Genomic DNA, 17,943 nt, shown 5'->3' on the forward strand with positions numbered 1-17,943 from the left:
GGAAGCCCAAATAAAGCAAACCAGATGTTCATTAGCTAATCACTTGCAATTTTTTTCCCTTCTTGTTCTTCATGGAGGAAAAGAAAATTGAGCGTGTGGGAACTTGCCTGTTGAGAAAACATTTGGATCTCCAGTCATTTATCTGTTTCACCTCTGACTCGGTTCAGGCCCCTGTTAAAAGGCAGGCAGGGTGCTATCAGAGAGAAAGGTCAGCGGGGATCACTGCAGATGCTTTTCAGCTGGGGCGACCCTCGAGGCGATCCCAGCTTTCTCGGGCATGGAGAGTCGGCTCAAAACAAAACAGCAAACCAAACACAAGCCCAGCGAGTGCGGTGGGGCTTTGAACTCCATCACTCGTGTTTGTCTTATTCCTAAATTGCAGTGTCATTTCTGTACAGTGCTCGTTGTAAGCACATGCATCCATCAGGAAGTGTGTTTATTACACCGAATACCAACGAATCCTGAATGGCGAGCTGCTTGTTTCCCAGTGTTATCAAAGGAAAGCAACATAACCTTTATTCCCTTTGGACTGATGTCATTTTTTTTCCCCTGCCTGAGACAGAAAGAGGCACAAGTCTGTACTGCAGTTGGTGGATTTTATCAATAATAGAATATTAATACACAAAGCCATCTGTGTGCATAGAATCATAGAATCATTGAGGTTGGAAAAGTCCTCTGAGATCACCAATCCCAACTCAACCCAGCACCACCACCATGTTCACCACTAAACCATGTCCTCCAGCCTCTCTGGAACAGTGTTATTCCATTAGGAAAGATTACAGTAACTCAGTACTTGCTTCATGCTTTAACAACATTAATTTGACAGTGTTAATTTTAATGCACAATGGCCTAACAGCTTTTAGGAACCTGACTCTTCTCAATAAGTTGAGCAGGTGTAAGATCTCACCTACCAGCAAGCAGAGCCATCCTCATTGTATCTTGGTTGTCATATGACAACTTGCTCACTACAGAACCCTAGAATGGTTTGGCTTTCACCTTCCGGTTGACCAGGTTGCTCAGGGCCCCTTTGAGCTGTTTTATTTGGGAAAAGTTGGTCTGGGAGAGTTCAAACAATCTTTCTCTGCAAGGGTGAGGCTTTATTTGGATGAAGAACCTTTTCCTAATAGTTTGATGATGTGCTGTTTACATGTTTAACACATAAAAATGGAGATTGAACAAGTAGTGCTCAGATGAACTGACTGAGTGACAACAAGTAGCATGGGAAAGTGTCTGGCTGGGTATGAGTGGAGTTCTGCAAGGATTTTTCTTGGGGATGGATCTTATTTAATATTTTCATGAATGACCTTGGCACAAAACATAGCATGTTGCTGAAGCCCGCTGATGACACAGACTTGGGAGACGTGCCATGCAGAGAGAACTGGATGACCTTGAAGACTGGAATAATAGCAAAGAGATGAAATCCAGTACTGAAAAATGCAATGTCACGAGTTTAGGGAGTAATAAGAATTTCCACTGCAGAGACTCGTCATGTGTAGATGACAAAGGAGGAGAATGTGTGGATAATTCATGGGATGGGCTCTGAAAAACGTATGCACACCTTCGTAGATCCCAGGAGGTATTCCTTCCAGGAGAAGATAAATACGCCAGGAACTGTGGCATCCTATGGATCATTCTGGTCCCCATGTTCCTGAGGTGTGAGTTTGACCTGGGCTCCTTACAGAAAAAGATGGTGGAGATGTTGGGAGGGAAGAGCTCGTCTTTTGGGAGAAGAATGGAAGAGCTACATTTTGAACCTAGAAAATGAAAGCTGAGAAGAAGGGTGACGGTTGTACATCTAAACATCAGGACGGGGAACATCAGAGAGGAAAATAAGCCATGTAAGGTAAAGAACATGAGGCTAAATGGGTAAAAATTTTAGATTGGATGTCATAAAAAATTTCTTCACAGAAAGGATGATCAGACACTGGCACAGGCTGCCCAGGGCAGTGGTGGAGGGATTTAACAGTATTCCTGGAGGGATTTAACAGGAATGTGGATGTGGCACTTGGGGCATGGGTTAATGTTGGCCTTGCCAGTGCTGGGGGAATGGTTGGACTTGATGATCTTAGAAGGCTTTTCCAACCCAACTGATTATATTCTATGATTTTATGATTACATTGGTCTGAGTACACTGGGTTCAAATCAGAGGAAGGTTTGTGACTTAAGGGAAGCTTATAAGAACAAGCTTGACATGTTTGTGGAAAGGATTATAACACTTGGGCTTAGAGAATATGGACTTTGGAGGTGGTTTCCTAGGGAGTGGTCATATCAGAAGTCTTTTTGTGGGTAGTAATTCCTTAACCTGTTCATGGCCTTGTTTCCAAGGGGGGTTAACAGCATATGTGGTAGGGACAGGAGGCCAGTCATGCCTCTGGGTGCTTTAGTATTTACTTGGGTTTGTATAGTTAGAGGCTGGTGGGAATCAGATGTTTTATGTTTGGCCTCCCTTGGTGTGTATGTGATTAATCTGGTTCAGTTAATGGACACTGCACTCCATCCTGTGGTTTCTGTGTGTTGATTCTGAGTGTGGTGTGTATCTTTGGGGTGTTTGAGTTGGTTTATGTTCCTGGGTGTCTACATGACCTGATTAATACTCCCAGGTTAATGCAAATGCAAACAGAGACCACAAAGGAAAGCATGGCCAAAAACGGCATATTGCACAGCATATGACTGGCTATCAGTTCATCAGATAAATAGGAAATGGAATATATTAACCCACTGTTGTTATCCTTGTCATTGGTCATTAAAAATCAAGTATTTAGGTCTAGAGTAGCAGTAATGGATAAATAACAGCACTGTTATTCTCAGCTGCTAGGCAAAACTAACTCCTTGTCTTTATTGTATCCCTTGTTGTACCCCCAGAACAAGCTTTCCACAGGGCTCAGAGGGAGCTTCCATCCTTGCTTTACATGTAGCCGTTTCTAGTCCAGAGCTGAGAAGCTCCACCTTAAACAAATCCATCTATCCTCAAAACTGAGTCTCTCAAGACAGGTCAAAAAACCCCCATGTGCTGTTTAAATAACAAACTGAGAGAGAAGCAGAGAGAGATGTCAGTGAAATCCAGGCTTGGAGGAGCCAGCAGGAATGTCTCCAACCACTCCTACAGAATTTCACAGGTGGTTTTGAAGAGTTGGCTGTTGACTTCAAAAGAGAGGAAAATAAATGAGAAGTTAGAAACAGTTTTGGAACAGGAGATTTCTGTCCCTGCAGGTAGCCTGATGCACTGACCCCACACAGCCTGAGCAGGTGCTGGAGAAACAAACCTCTGCCTGGCAAGGGGGGCTCATTTCTCTGCTGTGACTGCACAAACCTGTCTTGAATGTCTGTGAGACACGAGGGTGCTGATGTTTCCATTGATTCCAGTGGCTCCTTCAGGGTTAAAGCTAAGCATGTGCTTAAGGGCATTGCTGGATCAGAGCCAGCCTAATCTGCCTTGCTAGATGCTGGCCCAAAGCAATTCCCAAAAACCCTTTTCTTCCTATCAGCCAACCCCTTGATTTGCAAACTCTCGACTCCCTGGAGCTGCTTAGGCTGTATGTTATTTTCTGGTACCTGCAACTCTGTGATTGGGAATTTGTGTAAATTCTGTTCCAGTATTTCACTTCTGGAGTCTTCCCCTGTGAAGATTTCTTTAGCATAGCCCAGCACATCTGGCCACATTTAATAACCCTTGGGAGGGCATGTCAGTTTAACACTCAAGTCTCTCTTCCTTCGCTTTGCTAACCGAAGTGTTCAGCTCCACAAAAAAAAAAGGATCTGAAGGCATGGTTGATGTAAAGAGCAAAATTTGGTAATGGGAAGTAAGGAAGAAGCCAAAGAAAAGATAAAAAAAGGCTTTTTAGCCTGCAGCTTTCCTCTAGCTTGATCTGACCTAAAGGACAATGACTATTTAGCATCGCTGGAGGGTGGCAAGCACTTTCTTCTGTCAATGACAATTGCCATGATTTAAGGGGCACTCTACACCGTGTAGCTGACAATTAGCAATAAACCTGGATTTCCCAGTCATCTGGCATCACCTTCCTTGTAGGGAAGTGAGCCCAACCTGCCTCTGAGTGGAGAGTAAGACTTTTTCAACCCTTCCCTTGCAATCTTGCATTAGTGAAGAAGTGCCTACATCATCTGTAGGTGCTCCAGAAGCTGCCATTTAAAAATGGTGATAATTAAGGACATGACTGTGGATCCTTGATGAGGGAGAACTCACAAGGCCAGGTGGCTCCACAGGATCAGCTTCTTATGAAGATGGGGAAGATTTAGTTTGTAAAGACCCATTGTTGAGAAGTCACCACTTCCCTCCAAGAGATTCAGCAGAGGGAAAGCTGTGGTGCTCTGATTCCCTGGCTGAAAAAGGATGTTCTCTACCCTTTCTGGGAGGCTTTTGCTGGGCTAAAGAGACCAGAATTTACTGGGCAGCAGAGAGGGGCAGTGTATCTCCTGCTCCACTTGCCCAGGGCATATTGGCTTTTCGTACAGGTTTTGATTGCACCCTTCATTAAAAGAGCCATTTCTCCCTCCAAATTAGGTGGAATCCAGCACTGAAAGAATCCAGCCCAAGTCCCAGTTTATTTCTCCATAAAACATCTGTATTGTTCTTCCAGGATGGCTCTGCCAAATGAGTCCTCAATAAACCCAAAACCTGGCAATAGACAAAACGCTAAAAAGCGCCTTTTTAATATGGAAAAGTATCCTGCAGTGTCGCAATCTTCCAGTGGAGACCACCCCCTGCCCCTGAGAAATGCAGAATAGCACCAGGCCCACAGTTTGCCTGGGGTAAAGCAACAGAGCTGGGTCTGTGCTGATTTACTCCAGCCAGAGGATCTGCCCTATAGTTTCTTGGAGCTTTTTCCTTTTGTTTTGTTTTTTTCTTAAAGTTCCTTAACTTCTTTTTCCTCCTTCTTTTTTCACTTTTTTTTTTTCCTGTGGATAGAAGCTTTGCAAGTTCCTTCTTTTATTGTTAACTCATTTGGCAGGAGCAGCCAAGCAACAAAAGTGTTTTATTTGGAAATAGTTGAGGGGGGAAGTCGACAATGTCCGAGCTCTATTCTGATTGCGTGAGCTCTGGGAGGTTTTCACCTCTGCTTCCAGGCTGCACCAGGCTGGGATTATCTCATTTGATTTCATTGGATCTGTGTGCCATTAAGAAGTGGGGAAAATTAAAGGTTAGTGAAGTTTGCCTTTGTGTCACACTAGAAGCTTTTAGTTATTTAAGTGCAAAGTGTTCGCTCTCTCCTCCTTCTCTGTGGACTGAAATACCACACAATGTTCTACTTTGCTGATCTGGAAGTGAAATGTGACTTCTACAGCTTATATATCCCATTGCTGAAGGGATCCTGAGGAAGAAGCACAGGGGAAATGCCTATATTGGCTAAAGTGGGAAAACTAGTGTGTGAAAGGCTCTGAGAGCTCAATGTCCTCCATCTGAGCATTGCACTCAGAGATGCTCTCTCTTTTATGGCCAGCTATAATACCTGTTATGATTTTGATCTATGATATTGTCCACTGATTTCTTTCCAAATCTTCCCCTCCACAAAAAACTCCACTCAGCAGAGATTAAAGGCTGCACTCAGCAAAACTCAAACCAAATGAGGAACAGTGCATTAATGTGGGCAGATCTTTCCTCTTTCTTCCATGCTTGAGGCTCCTGTGGATCAGTTGAGATCTGCCCCCTCTTGTGCAGCACTAAATGCACATGAGAGCTGAGGTGTGTCAGTCTCTGTGCTCTGCAGGGCCAATCCAAAATAGCTCAGGACCAGATTTCTAAGAATTCACCACCCACAGTCAGGGCCAAGTTGGGAAGTCAAGAGCGATCTGAATGTCATGAGTAGGACGCGTCTTGTGGCGTGGGGAGGAGCTGTGTAGCTGTGTATGTTTATGTGGGTGTGAAGTGATTCACCCAAGTCCAAAGAGGGCCTCAGTGTCAGCACCAAGAGCAGCCTTTTGTGGCCTGGGAGCAGATTTTCAGCCCTTCATTTTCCACCAGGACAGTGGTGATGAGATTGTGGTGCACACGGGCACGCTGAGCTCTTCGGAAATCCTGGCTGCTTTTTGTGGTGTATCAGTGGGAATGGGGTTACTGGGGAAGCTCATCCTCTGCTGAAGTGCTGAGCTGTTAAATAGCCAGCCCTGACCCTGACAGCCTCCCTGGCCTGGGGTTGGGATATGGAGCCTCTCTGCACCTTCACAGTTTCCTCAGCCTGGAAAAACATTTCCTGCTTCACTGGTGAGTTAATTAATTGATGCTTCTAAGACAATGTGGTGATAAAAAATGCTGTTTGCCAGATAAATATTACTAGTGCCCTGTGGGCGTTTGCAGTTCCAATGTGCTATTCCTGCAGGGACTGACTCATGTCATCCCCACAGAGCTGATCAGGGAGCTTTCACATGTTTTCCACCACCACCAACCAATACCTGTTATCAGACAGTGCTCTTGCCCAATCAATTGTTGGGTTCTCTATAACATGTCACTCCCCAGATCACAGGTCAGGCCCCCAGAACTGCAAAAACCTTTTAAAAATCATGGGATAGTTTTTATTCTGTGAATGCTACTTTTAGCCTTTAGCATGTGTTCAGGCCACCTCCTGGGATGTGTTTTCTTTAAGACCAGAAAGACCACAGAATTTTTTTTCCTTAAAGTGGAAGTGCTGGATGGAGTGACACATCAGGAACTTGGGTTTCACGTAACATCAGGGAAGATTTGCAGTAAAATCACAAGAGTTACCAACAGAGGGGTTTTCTCTCTGAAAGGGCTGGCACAGCTCGATGTTCCAGAGAGCAGCTTCTTGGCTGGTGCAGCTCCAGCGCTACAGATGCCAGGAGAAGGATGCAAATTGATGGTTACTGAGGACCTGCCACCCTTGGGCTCAGTGCCGGTCAGTGTTTAAGGCCCACAGAGAAGCACCAGTCGATGTAGTGCCATGCTGGAGGCATGCCACCAAGGGAGCACAACATATATTGTGTCCCTAGAGAGCTGCATGATGGAGAGGAGGGAAAGCTGAACCCCCTTTCCTCCTGCTCTTCAATTTGGGGGTGGAAGTGCACAAGTCCCATGGCTTCTGTTCAACACCACACTCCAAAAAAGGAAGGGAAAGATTTCAGCATGGAAAGCTGTGCCTTTGCATGAGCTTTTGCCTTCAAACAAGCACAGCCTGTTCCTGCTCTTTGGAGTCGGGCTTTCAGGGCATCTGGAAAAGAAGGCTGGATTTGGGGAAAAAAGATCAAGGCTTGCTTTCAGGAGGGGACCTTGAGAGCATGGGCTTGGGAGATTCTCTCTATATTTTGGGACAGGATGGCTGCTGTGCTGCAGAACTGCCTCCTGTCCTTTCGCTGCTGAAATCCCCCATCCCATCGGGGTCAGCCTGCCAGCGGCCATCCCGCCGGCACACACAAAGTGCAGCTCTTGGAAAAGCGAATATAATTTTAAAGTTGGCCTGAGAAGCCTCCATCTAGTTTTCAGGGTTCCAGAATGTTGTTTTATTAGGATTACAGTCTTGTTCTTCTTAGGTTTCAGCAGGCGTTTATGACTGTTACAACAGGAATGAAAAGCTGGGGCTGGAATCAGCATCGCGTTCTCCTGCCAGGCGCGGGGTTCACGGTGGAGGCCAGACATATGTCTTTCTCCCACAGATGCTACTTTTTTTTTCTGGATGGGGAGGTGAGCTCTATCCTCTCCCTGGAAGAAGGGGCTGGCAGCAGCTCGGAGCACAGACACAGTGCATGGGGGGCCCATCTGCTGACGGTAATTGTCCTGTTGCTTCACGTCATTCCTCCCTGCCCTTTGTGATGAGGAGAGAGCAGGCCTGGCAGGTCTGGAGGGAAGGTTGTGTTTGTGTAGGATGCTGTGTTCTTCTCGTCTCCATTCTCTCATCCCCCATGGACACATTTCCTTGGAGGCTTTGAGGGGATTGGTGCAGGAGAGAGCACTCCAGGGTCAAAATCATCTGTGGCTACAGATATTTCTCTCCCCTTTTTTCCAGCCTGCTTTCTCCAGACCCAATACCATTCATCTATCTGTATTTCTCTCTGTGCGGGTCAAAATATTTCCTCAAGGACTCCTGAGCCAGAGATGAGTTCCCTGTCTCTGCAGAGCCCACACTGTCTACATGTGAGAGGCACAAGCATGATGGTGAGGGTAAAGGCAGTCCCCAACATCCATCACAAGTGCCCTGCTATCACACAATCCCAGAACGGTTTGGATTGGAAGGGACCCTAAAGCCCATCCAGTTCCACCCCCTGCCATGGGCACGGACACCTTCCACTATCCCAGGTTGCTCCAAGCCCCATCCAACCTGGCCTTGGACACTTCCAGGGATCCAGGGGCAGCCACAGCTTCTCTGGGCACCCTGTGCCAGGGCCTCCCCACTCTCACAGGGAAGAATTTCTTCCCAATATTTAATCTAAATCTAGCCTTTTAGGTCTTGTGGCTGTGTTGCTTTGGGCAGCCAAACCCCAAACATTATCCCCAGAAATGAGGGAGTTCAGTGTGTCCAAACAGCCCAGCCTGGGGGAAGAACTCAGGCCTCTTCTTGGGTAATTTCTGGCTACAGGATGGTTGGTTCCTCTGTACTGTAATAATTAGCAGACAGATCCTGCTGACTTGGGAAACTCATCTGAGGTTCTGTTTGTATGTTTGTTGTTTTTATGAGAAGGTCCATATGCCTTTCAGATTTTGTTATTTTCAGAGAGTTGATGATCTGAGGAACAAAATGAAAAGTTGACATCACTGGTTGTTTTCTTGGCCTGCTGTAAACAGCAGATGTAGGTTGGTAGAAAGGCTACAGCTCGTTACTTTATACTGGGGGAATTTGATGAGTTTTATTGCAAAGGCATTAGGGCAGCTCATGACAGCCCTCAACCCAGGGAGAAAAGAGAAGGCTTTGTACCAGGCAGGTACTGATCATCCACCAGCACCCCTTCATGAGCTGGAGCATATCCAAGAGGCAATATGGGAATTTCTGTATGTAGTTAAAGTTTATGAGACTGCCTGCCTGAATGCATGTAGGTGTGTGTGTGCCTGTGTGGATTGGAACAAGGATCTCCATCACAATACTTAGTAAAAATCCAGTTTCACCAGTGGGATAAGAGAGATCAAGCACCAACTGAATATGATCCTCAGGGTCTGCCCGTACGGCTCAGCCGTTGTGTTTATGGCAGGCACAGTAACTGCTCACACACCTGGTTTATGATTTACCCTGCAACCCTCAAACTGACCTGGATTTTCCAAATCAGAACATTGTTTTAAATCTAAAGATAACAATGTCTAGTAATCCAGGCGTTTGCTGGTCTCAGAGGTGGATCTTGTTCAGAGCTGTCTTCTTTCTAGGGGATGGAAATCCTGTCTAACATGCAGTGCCTTTTGCATCTGGTGGTTCCTCTGAAATGTGTGCTCACTCAAGGTGTTTAGGAAATGGGGAATAGAGCTTGAGCCACAACTTTATCAGCAGAGAACACGCTACTCAGCTCTAAGTGCTTGCTAAGTCTGTCCCATCTTTCAGCACTTTCCTCCCCCTGCTGAATAATCCATATTTAGTGTTGTTTTTATCAGGTTTTTGAGATTAAGTCTCTCTCCCTTTTGAGAGCTGAGCTTCCCATAAGTGAGAGCAAGCAGCCTCATTTTATAGCTGTTTTTAACTTAATGAGGCTGCAGCTTCAGACTTTTGGGACTCCTCTTGGGGTCCTGTTTGTGAACCCTACTGACATGATCCTTAGAAATCTTCCCCTCCTTATTCTTGGCCACACTTGCCAGTGTTGACCTTTCATTTACTCCATACCTCTGTTGTCATGATGTCTCCTGGATCTTGACCAGCCTTTGCACCTGTTTTCCACACTTATCCCACTTTGAACTAATCTGTTTCAAACACAATTGAGCAGAGAATTCATCAGAAAGAGTCACGAGTGCCCTACACAGCATCAGTGACTGTAGTAAGATGTTTGTATTAGTCCCTGAGTCATCTTGTGGTTTGTAGGTCATTTCCTCAGGTATGATATTCTGATCTTCCTGGTACTGATGATGTCTTTTAACTCTGTGCCTCAGGCAATTTGGATAGAAATGATTCCACATTTAGCAGCAGCATGGTAGAGGCAGTGTTAACTGCAGCCATCCCACAGCTGATACTGAGAATTCCTCCAGTAACCTCCCTTCAGTTCACTTGTTCCATCAGTACAGTGTGCTCTCATCTCTGTTTTAGACAGTTTATTATACTCCTTACAACACTTGTCTCATCCCTCTCTTCTCCAGTTTCACCGGAGATGTTGTGTGGTAACATACCAAGAATTTACCTAATATTTGGATAGAGCAACCTGGTACAAGTGCCTGACACTTCTGTCCAGACTGAAGTTTGTCCTCCGTGTCACACTTTGCCACAGCTGTCTATACTTTACCCAGTGTTTCTTCAGAACCTTTGTATAATATTGATAATGCTGTATTGGGCTTATTAATGCACAAGTTGGTTTTTTGTCATTAAATAAAGCCACTGTATTTTGCTTTTCTCTAAGGTAAATAAATCTTGTCAGCAGATTTGCAGTTCCATGTGCTACTTCTTTCAGCATTCAGAGATGGACTGACATTGCTCCCTCCCTGCTCAAGCACATTCACTATTTCAGTTTTACTTGGGTTGGTGAAATGAATATTTCTCTTTGAGGGACCACTGCAAACTCTGTGTTCTGGGTGTTGGCCTCTTTGCCCAGGGAACAAGGGACAGGACAAGAGGAAATGGCCTCAAGTTGCACAAGAGGAGGTTTAGATTGGATATTGGGAAAAATTTCATCATGCAAAGGGTTGTCCAGCCCTGGCACAGTTGCCCAGGACAGTGGTGGCATCACCATTCCAGAAGGAATTTAAAAGCCATGTGGATGTGGCACTTGGGGACACGGGGTAATGGTGGCCTTGGCACTGCTGGGGAACAGTTGTACTCAATGATCTTTGAGGACTTTTCCAACCTTAAGGATTCTGTGACCTCTCTGTACCAAATGCAGATGAAAGGATGAAATGTTACCTTTTTACTCACTCTGTATTCAACTTCTATCTTGACCATGCGTGCCTTAGATTTCTGCAGTCAGGAGCATCTCTGCAGCACATCTGCTGTCACTGAGCTTGTGTGGGGAGTATTTCCTGGAACAGACTCAGGTATACATAAAATGGGCATAGAATTCCAGAATGGTTCGAGTTGGAAGGAACCCTAAAGCCCATCCAGTTCCACCCCCTGCCATGGGCAGGGACACCTTCCACTAGCCCAGGTTGCTCCAAGCCCCATCCAACCTGACCTTGGACACTTCCAGGGATCCAGGGGCAGCCACAGCTTCTCTGGGCATCCTGTGCCAGGGCCTGCCCACCCTCACAAGGAACAATTTCTTCCCTGTATCTAACCTGAATTTTCCCTTTTGTTGGTTTAGTTTTTCCTAGCAGAGGAGAGCTCAAGGAGCTGGATCTGAAGGATGTAACCTTCCCAGCTGGAGGAGGGAGGACTTTCTAGAAAGGCTGAAAAACATCGAAACTTTTGCCAGGTTAGTAGCATTTTCCAAGCTAATTTCTCATGGCAGTGTCAGGCTCAGAGCATGTCACAGGCATCAGGACTGGAGTCTTGAAGATGCTTCAGGACACTGGCACCACACAGACCCTACACCTCTGCCAACAAACCCAGTGTGTCCTCAGATTTCGGGGGTGCTTCCTCAGCAGATGGGATATTCCTCACTGTAATTTCTTTTCCAAACAATACTATAAAAAGGGGAATTCTCCCAGAATGGAAGACAGCTTCAGATTGGAAGTGAAATTCAAGTTTCTTTCTCCATTCAATTTGTGCCTAAGTGCAAACAACTCTTTACAAACATTCGGAATTTGGTTGCATTTGGGGACAGTTTCACATGACAAGTGAAAAATCTGTTCCTTATCCAGAGATTCCCTTGCTAGGAATTTTTAAGCCCTTCCTATGAAGAATTAGACACCAGAACATTTCAAAGCACAGGGCTCAGGGATTGTTTGAGAAACCCCTGGAGCAGTCTTTGTTCCCCTCTGGAACAGGTGAGTCATTCTGCTTGATATTAAAAATACGTTAAAAAATCCTTCCCACACACAAACCAACCCCGAGGCCCACGATTCACATGAGGTATTTCACCCGTGTGGCTGGAGTGGGACAACATTTTAAGCAAATAAAACCATATTCTTGCAATAGGAAGTATTTAATTATTTTTATAATGGACAGTAGTGTTACCTCTACCTTTAACAAAGGGTGTGTTCTGCAAAATCTTATTCCCAGGCTTTGTTCTGAGAATATATATAGGTGTTGGCAGGACCAGTGACCCATGGAGCTGTAATGCATTGGGTTGCTATAAAACAGGGGAGAGAAATCCAAAGTTTTATTCTGGCAGCTTTAGTGGAGGTGAAATCAGGGAGTCTGAGAGTGGGAGCTATGGGGATTTTGTAGGAAAAAAATCCCCACTTGTAATTTTCCCATTAGGAAATATGCTGTAAAAACGTAATTTTTAAAAGATCTGGAGGAAACCCTTACTTTTTCCCAATTTATTAAGGTTTTCCCTGCTTCACTTGAAAAGATAAAAATGAGTTATTTCACATATTTCTTTTAAATGTTTTTTCCCTGGAAAACATCTAAAATGTAGAGTATTACTTGTGTTACTTTCTTAGGGAGAGGGTTAAAAAGTGAAAGGTTTGCTTTAAATGTGAAAAGCAAAACCTTTAAAAGCAAGATTGAAGCAATTTAAAAAGTATAAGGCTTTTAAAAAGCAAAATACTCTCTCATATATGTAGTTTTTAAACATCACTCACTCTTGAGGAGAAGTCAGTTCTTTAAAAAGAGAAGAAGAAACATTTCTAGCCATTCTTATACTTAGATGCTGAAAAATGGTTCTTTCTTTCAAAAAGCCTTTCATTTTGAATTAAAAAATTCCATTTAGCTGAAAAAAAATTACTTTCAGATAGAAGTTGCCTTGACAAACCGCAGATTTTCAATTAAGAAACTTCAAAGTTTGCTTAGTTTAACTATTCACGGTATAAAATACAGAGTAGTGAAATTGAGGGTGGCAAATTTGACCTCAAAAATTTGCTAGAACCTCTGGACTTTTCCTTGCAGGCTATTTAAATACATCACTAAAATATGAAAGCAGAAGGGTTTTTCTCAGAGAAATGTGAGTGAAATGTGAATGGTGACAGGGAGTGATGTTATAGGAGGTGCTGAACCTGCTTAATCATCTTTGGTTCAGATTTTAGCAGGTTTCATGGGGTTTTATTTATGGTTTTGCCTGTTTTTTTAAAAGCAAACCAGTGAGACTGAGATGGAGGTGGCCTAAATCAGGAGGATTTGTTTATCAAAGAGATGATTTTGCAATGCTGTGTTTCTCTCTCCCCTGATGTGTCTCTGATATCTCTCCATCACCAGAAGAGTGGGGGTGCAGCTCTGAGTCTCGAGGGAAAAGGTGAATATCCACTTTGCACATCCTATTTTGTGCTAAATGGTATCTTAAACACAACTACGGTGGCAATTAAAATAATGAGATACATAAAAGACACCTGCTTTAAATAAATACAGTGATCTGCCCAAAGCTCCCTGAGTGGGCTGGTATTCAGCAAGAACCTGCAACAAACCTACCCTTAACAACATAATCATTAAAGAGCAGAAACCTTCCCTTCTAATCCCCCTCATACAGGACAACATGTGGATGTTAGCATATTTGGACTGCTTTGCATTCCTTCTTGCCTGCTTTTGAGAACATACTACATTTTAAAACTTGTTGGGTTCTTTCATGTTTTATTTGACCCTATGTAATTGCATTCCTGAAGGAATAACAGGCTCCCACAGTGATTTATACCCTGTATTAAATGTCAGTTTTGAAGAGACACAGTTAGCAGTTTGGTTTAACCTCCTGCCTTCCTATGGAAGTTCAAAACTGAAGTGGAGCTCAGGATCCAAGGTGAAAAGTAAAAAAAAAAAAGAAAAAAAGAAAAAAAGAAAAAAAGAAAAAAAGATGAAAATGGACTTAGAGGCAGCGTGGAATGAGATGTGTGTTCCTGGCCCCGCACCTTTGGAAGCCACCGGAATGAGATTCCATAAAGCCATCTCTATTTTTAACTGTAATTTGTGTACTTCATGGCTGCCCTTGACCACTGGGGAAGGCTGTAAATTAGCCCTGTGAAAGGCTCTGCTCTCTCCAGGCAGAAACTGCAGCCTCTCCAACAACGGGCCAGGACATTTTCCCTGCAAAGTCAACCGGAGCAACCACCAAACCAACCCCCAGTGGGTTTGGCTTGTGTCCCAAAAAGAAGGTCAGCAAAATAAATTGTCCTTGTAATTAAGAGTTGCTCCTTTGTTTTTATGTGTTTAACTGTGCATAAATAGCAAAGCAGGATAGGTATGTTATTACTGTTTTAAATATTTCATTCCCTTTGTAGACTTCCTTACGACACAGTTAACAACTGCTTAATCATACCTTATGACCTAATTAGGGGGGGTTCAGTTAAATAAATCTTGATGTAATCGTATATTCTTGATGTAATGGTGCTCTGATGGCTGCATTTATGTGCATGTGGGCACTTAAATATAAAAGTAAAGGCAGCCTATGTAGCATCTGACGCAGGACTTTAATGATCATCATCTTTAGAATCACTGGTGAAACATGTTACAAGGAAACTTATTTTAATCAAGAACACTCTACATAAAAACCTCTTTCCTATTCCCAGGAACTGAATATCCTGGTGAGTACTGTCCTTGACAAAGGTATTTAAATTTTGTAGGATGGAGCCAGGGTAGTTGTTCTGACACAGGCAAACGACTGTATTTTTCAGCTGAAGTAATTCAGGGCATTTCCATTACCTTCTCCAGAGCCTCACTTGCCCATCAGGTGAATGCTGAATCCAGATCTGATTTGCTGGTGGCTAGGCTGAGAGTGATCTTTTATTTTGAAGTGAAAAAAAAAATGTAGGTGACAATGTTTTCTTAGGGCTGGATTTATCTTGCCAAAGACTGGTGTCTTGAAGTCATGGAATAAGTTGCCCTCTGGAAATGCATCTCTCTGCTGGGTGTTCAGGGAGCTAAAATGACTGGCTCAGACCTGAGGCTGCCTCTCAGGTGGATAGAGTTAGGTAAGATGAATCCTGCCATATAATGTGCACAAGGTATTGTGTATCAGCTCCCCGACTTCTAGATGTGCTGCCAGATCACTGTAAATGTTTGTGCCTTGCTGGGAGAGACCTGGGAGAGGTTCTTCACCAGCTAAATCCAGCTGGAAGACAAGAATTTGTGTTAATCTGAGGGAACAAGCCCTTGGGGTGCAGTTAATATCTGGAGCATAGGATGAGCTTTGCCTTTCATGGCTTTAGATGACACAACGAGAGGTATCTGTTCCTGCACTTGGAATCCCAGAATGGTTTAGGTTGGAAGGGACCTTAGAGACCATCTCATTCCACCCCCTGCCACGGGCAGGGACACCTTCCACTATCCCAGGTTGCTCCAAGCCCCATCCAGCCTGGCCTCGGACACTTCCAAGGATGGGGCACTTGTCACATTTTGGCATCAGTGGAGGGAAGCAACCCTGTCTAATTCCTGATGATTTTGTCAGTCCAAAGTCAAAGGATCAAGTCTCACAAGTGGACACTTGTGCTTCATGGTTGGTGACTTGGATGGTGACTACGTAGGGTTTTACCCTGGGTGTAAATCTGTCACCCTCCCTGGTGGGTTGATTCAAACAGAAGGTTACCCAATATCAGAAAAAATGAATCTTAAATCAGCATGACTAGAGAAAATCAATTCCTAATCAGCACTGATATATCAACATGATTTTACTTAATGGCATCCAGCCTTACAGACAATACTTGGTCTCAGCAGTAAAAATTAGGAGTTAGAGAACTTACTGAGGACTATTTCCTGAATTTCTCAAATCTTTTCAAAAATATTACTGTTTTTCAGACATTTGAGACTCTAAAAGCTGAAACACCAGCAGATGGAGACAAACCCTGTTATCAGACCAGCCCAGTCGAGCAGGACCTGTAGGATTTGCAGCTTTTCTATAGGAAGCTGAGGTGGAAACCTGAAGGAAGAACACCTTTTATGAAATGTTGAGTGCTATTGTTGTCTGCAGATGTTTAATACTATGAACTTGAGGAAAAAAGAAGCTCTCTTAAAAAAATAATCTCTTGGTACCATACTAAATGTTTATTTGGCCTGAAATAAAATGTTCCATTTATTTTTGGTTGGTTACACATACATGGGGATGTGTGTGTGCATAAACCACTTTAGAAATGCAGTTATGCCAACAGTGTCAAAAATTCGTTTCAGATGAAGAATCAGAACATTTTTTAAAAGGTTCTTACAAATATTTTTGCCTTTTTCTGATTTTGGTTGGGTTTTTTTCTTTTTATGGAAACTAAATTGCAGAACTATTTTGCTTCCATAAAGTGCCAAAAGAAGATGTTTCCTTGTTATCCATGTCACCTTTTCTTCACTGGCCAGAGAGGTTGGTTTTTTACTCCACTGTCCTTTGCATTGAAGGTGAACTGGAGGGTTTCACACAACTGGTATGAGCAGAGCTGAGATTCAATATCCAAACCCAGCCTGTGCTGTGGGGTGGATGGTTGTGGGGTCATTGTCTTACCCAGAGGAAAGGTTTTGAACAGAGGGTAGATATGTCATTTTAGAGCATGAACCATAACAGAAAACCTGTGCAGGGGCATAGGGCTGTAAAAATCGTCCTTTCATTAATTGTCTAAATAAAAATGAATGTGGATGCCTTCAAATGCACTGCAACTGCAGATAAAACCAGCAGTAAAAATCTCAGGGAGAGCTCAGGAAAGATTTTCTCTTTTCTTTCTTTGGAACAAATATACTTTTGATCATTTTCTCTGGTATAAATATAGACCAGTAGAAAAAGGGGCAGAGAGGACCCTGAGAGATGATCTATCCCTCTACCCCAAGGCAAGGTTTGCCAGGTCTGAGCCATTCCTGGTGACAGGAGAGTCTGTAGCTCCTTGACTAATTTACTCCAGTTCTCACCTGTCCTTCCTCTCAGGAAACGTGTCTAATGTTTGACCTATATTGTCCTTGCTGCAATTTAAACCCATTATTTCTTGTCTTATACCCAGTGGACATGGAGAACAATTTATTACCTTCCTATCTGCAACAACCTTTTACATAGTTGAAGGCTGTTATCATGTCTCCCCCTCAGTCTTTTCTTCTCTAGACTAAACAAACCCAATTCTTTCAATCTTTCCTCATAGGTCATGTTTTCTAGACCCCTGATCATTTTTGTTATGGAAATAAACATCCTTTAAATCAAGTTCTGTGAATCAATCTTGTGTGGAAAGGAAGGGAAACAGAGAGGTTAGAGTTAGCATTGGGAACAGGCATCTGGTGGTGAAAGAAGTGAATTTTCTGAGGTCTACTGAGAGTACAGCCTTCCATTCTTCTTTGGGTTTAGGAAGTGTATTGAACACAATTTTCTTTCCCCAACTTTCTTGGGAAACTCTTTTACCTATTTGCTATCAGAAGGAAGACAGTATTTCATTTCCACAGGCTGGAGGGAAAGAAGTCTCTAGGAAAGCATTGAGCAGGGGACCAGAGAGTAATTTTAAATTGTATGGTATGTCCTTCATGCAGACTTTCTACAGTCAGCTTGCCTGCAGTGATATCAACCCCTGTTCTCCAACAAGTGATGTAGGTCATCGCCAAAGGGTAGTTTAAAAGTGGATCATATCTCCAGGACTTTTAATGCAATCAGAGACTCAGCACAGAAGATGCTGGTGAGTTTTTGGTTGTAAATTCTCCTTTATTACATGGGCTGCTCAGAGAACATTGGAAATACCAGTGCGACTGTTTCAGCTGCAAAAACCATCCAAGATCTTATCACTGGATGGACATCCCGGGCCCTTTTGCTTTGCATCTATTGTTTTGAGGTTGAGAGAAGGTGGATCTGATGCCTCTTACAAAAGTTTCATCTATTCTGTACAGT

General features: G+C 43.7%; 1 long non-coding RNA gene across 3 annotated transcripts in view; it reads left to right on the forward strand.

Annotated features, from left to right (window-relative positions):
- The window catches only part of LOC121674034, a 112,560-nt gene extending 96,217 nt beyond the window's left edge, over positions 1 to 16,343 (forward strand). For all 3 annotated transcript variants that reach the window (XR_006019415.1, XR_006019416.1, XR_006019417.1), the window contains 2 exons: positions 11,386 to 11,496; positions 15,906 to 16,343. This is a non-coding gene — a long non-coding RNA (uncharacterized LOC121674034). The remainder of the gene's footprint in view (positions 1 to 11,385; positions 11,497 to 15,905) is intronic.
- The last annotated feature ends 1,600 nt before the right edge of the window (positions 16,344 to 17,943 follow it).

Source organism: Corvus kubaryi, unplaced genomic scaffold, assembly GCF_017639235.1.
Source record: "Corvus kubaryi isolate FWS band 111438036 unplaced genomic scaffold, C.kubaryi_AGA036_p1.0 66, whole genome shotgun sequence".
In the NCBI taxonomy this organism is placed as follows: domain Eukaryota; kingdom Metazoa; phylum Chordata; class Aves; order Passeriformes; family Corvidae; genus Corvus; species Corvus kubaryi.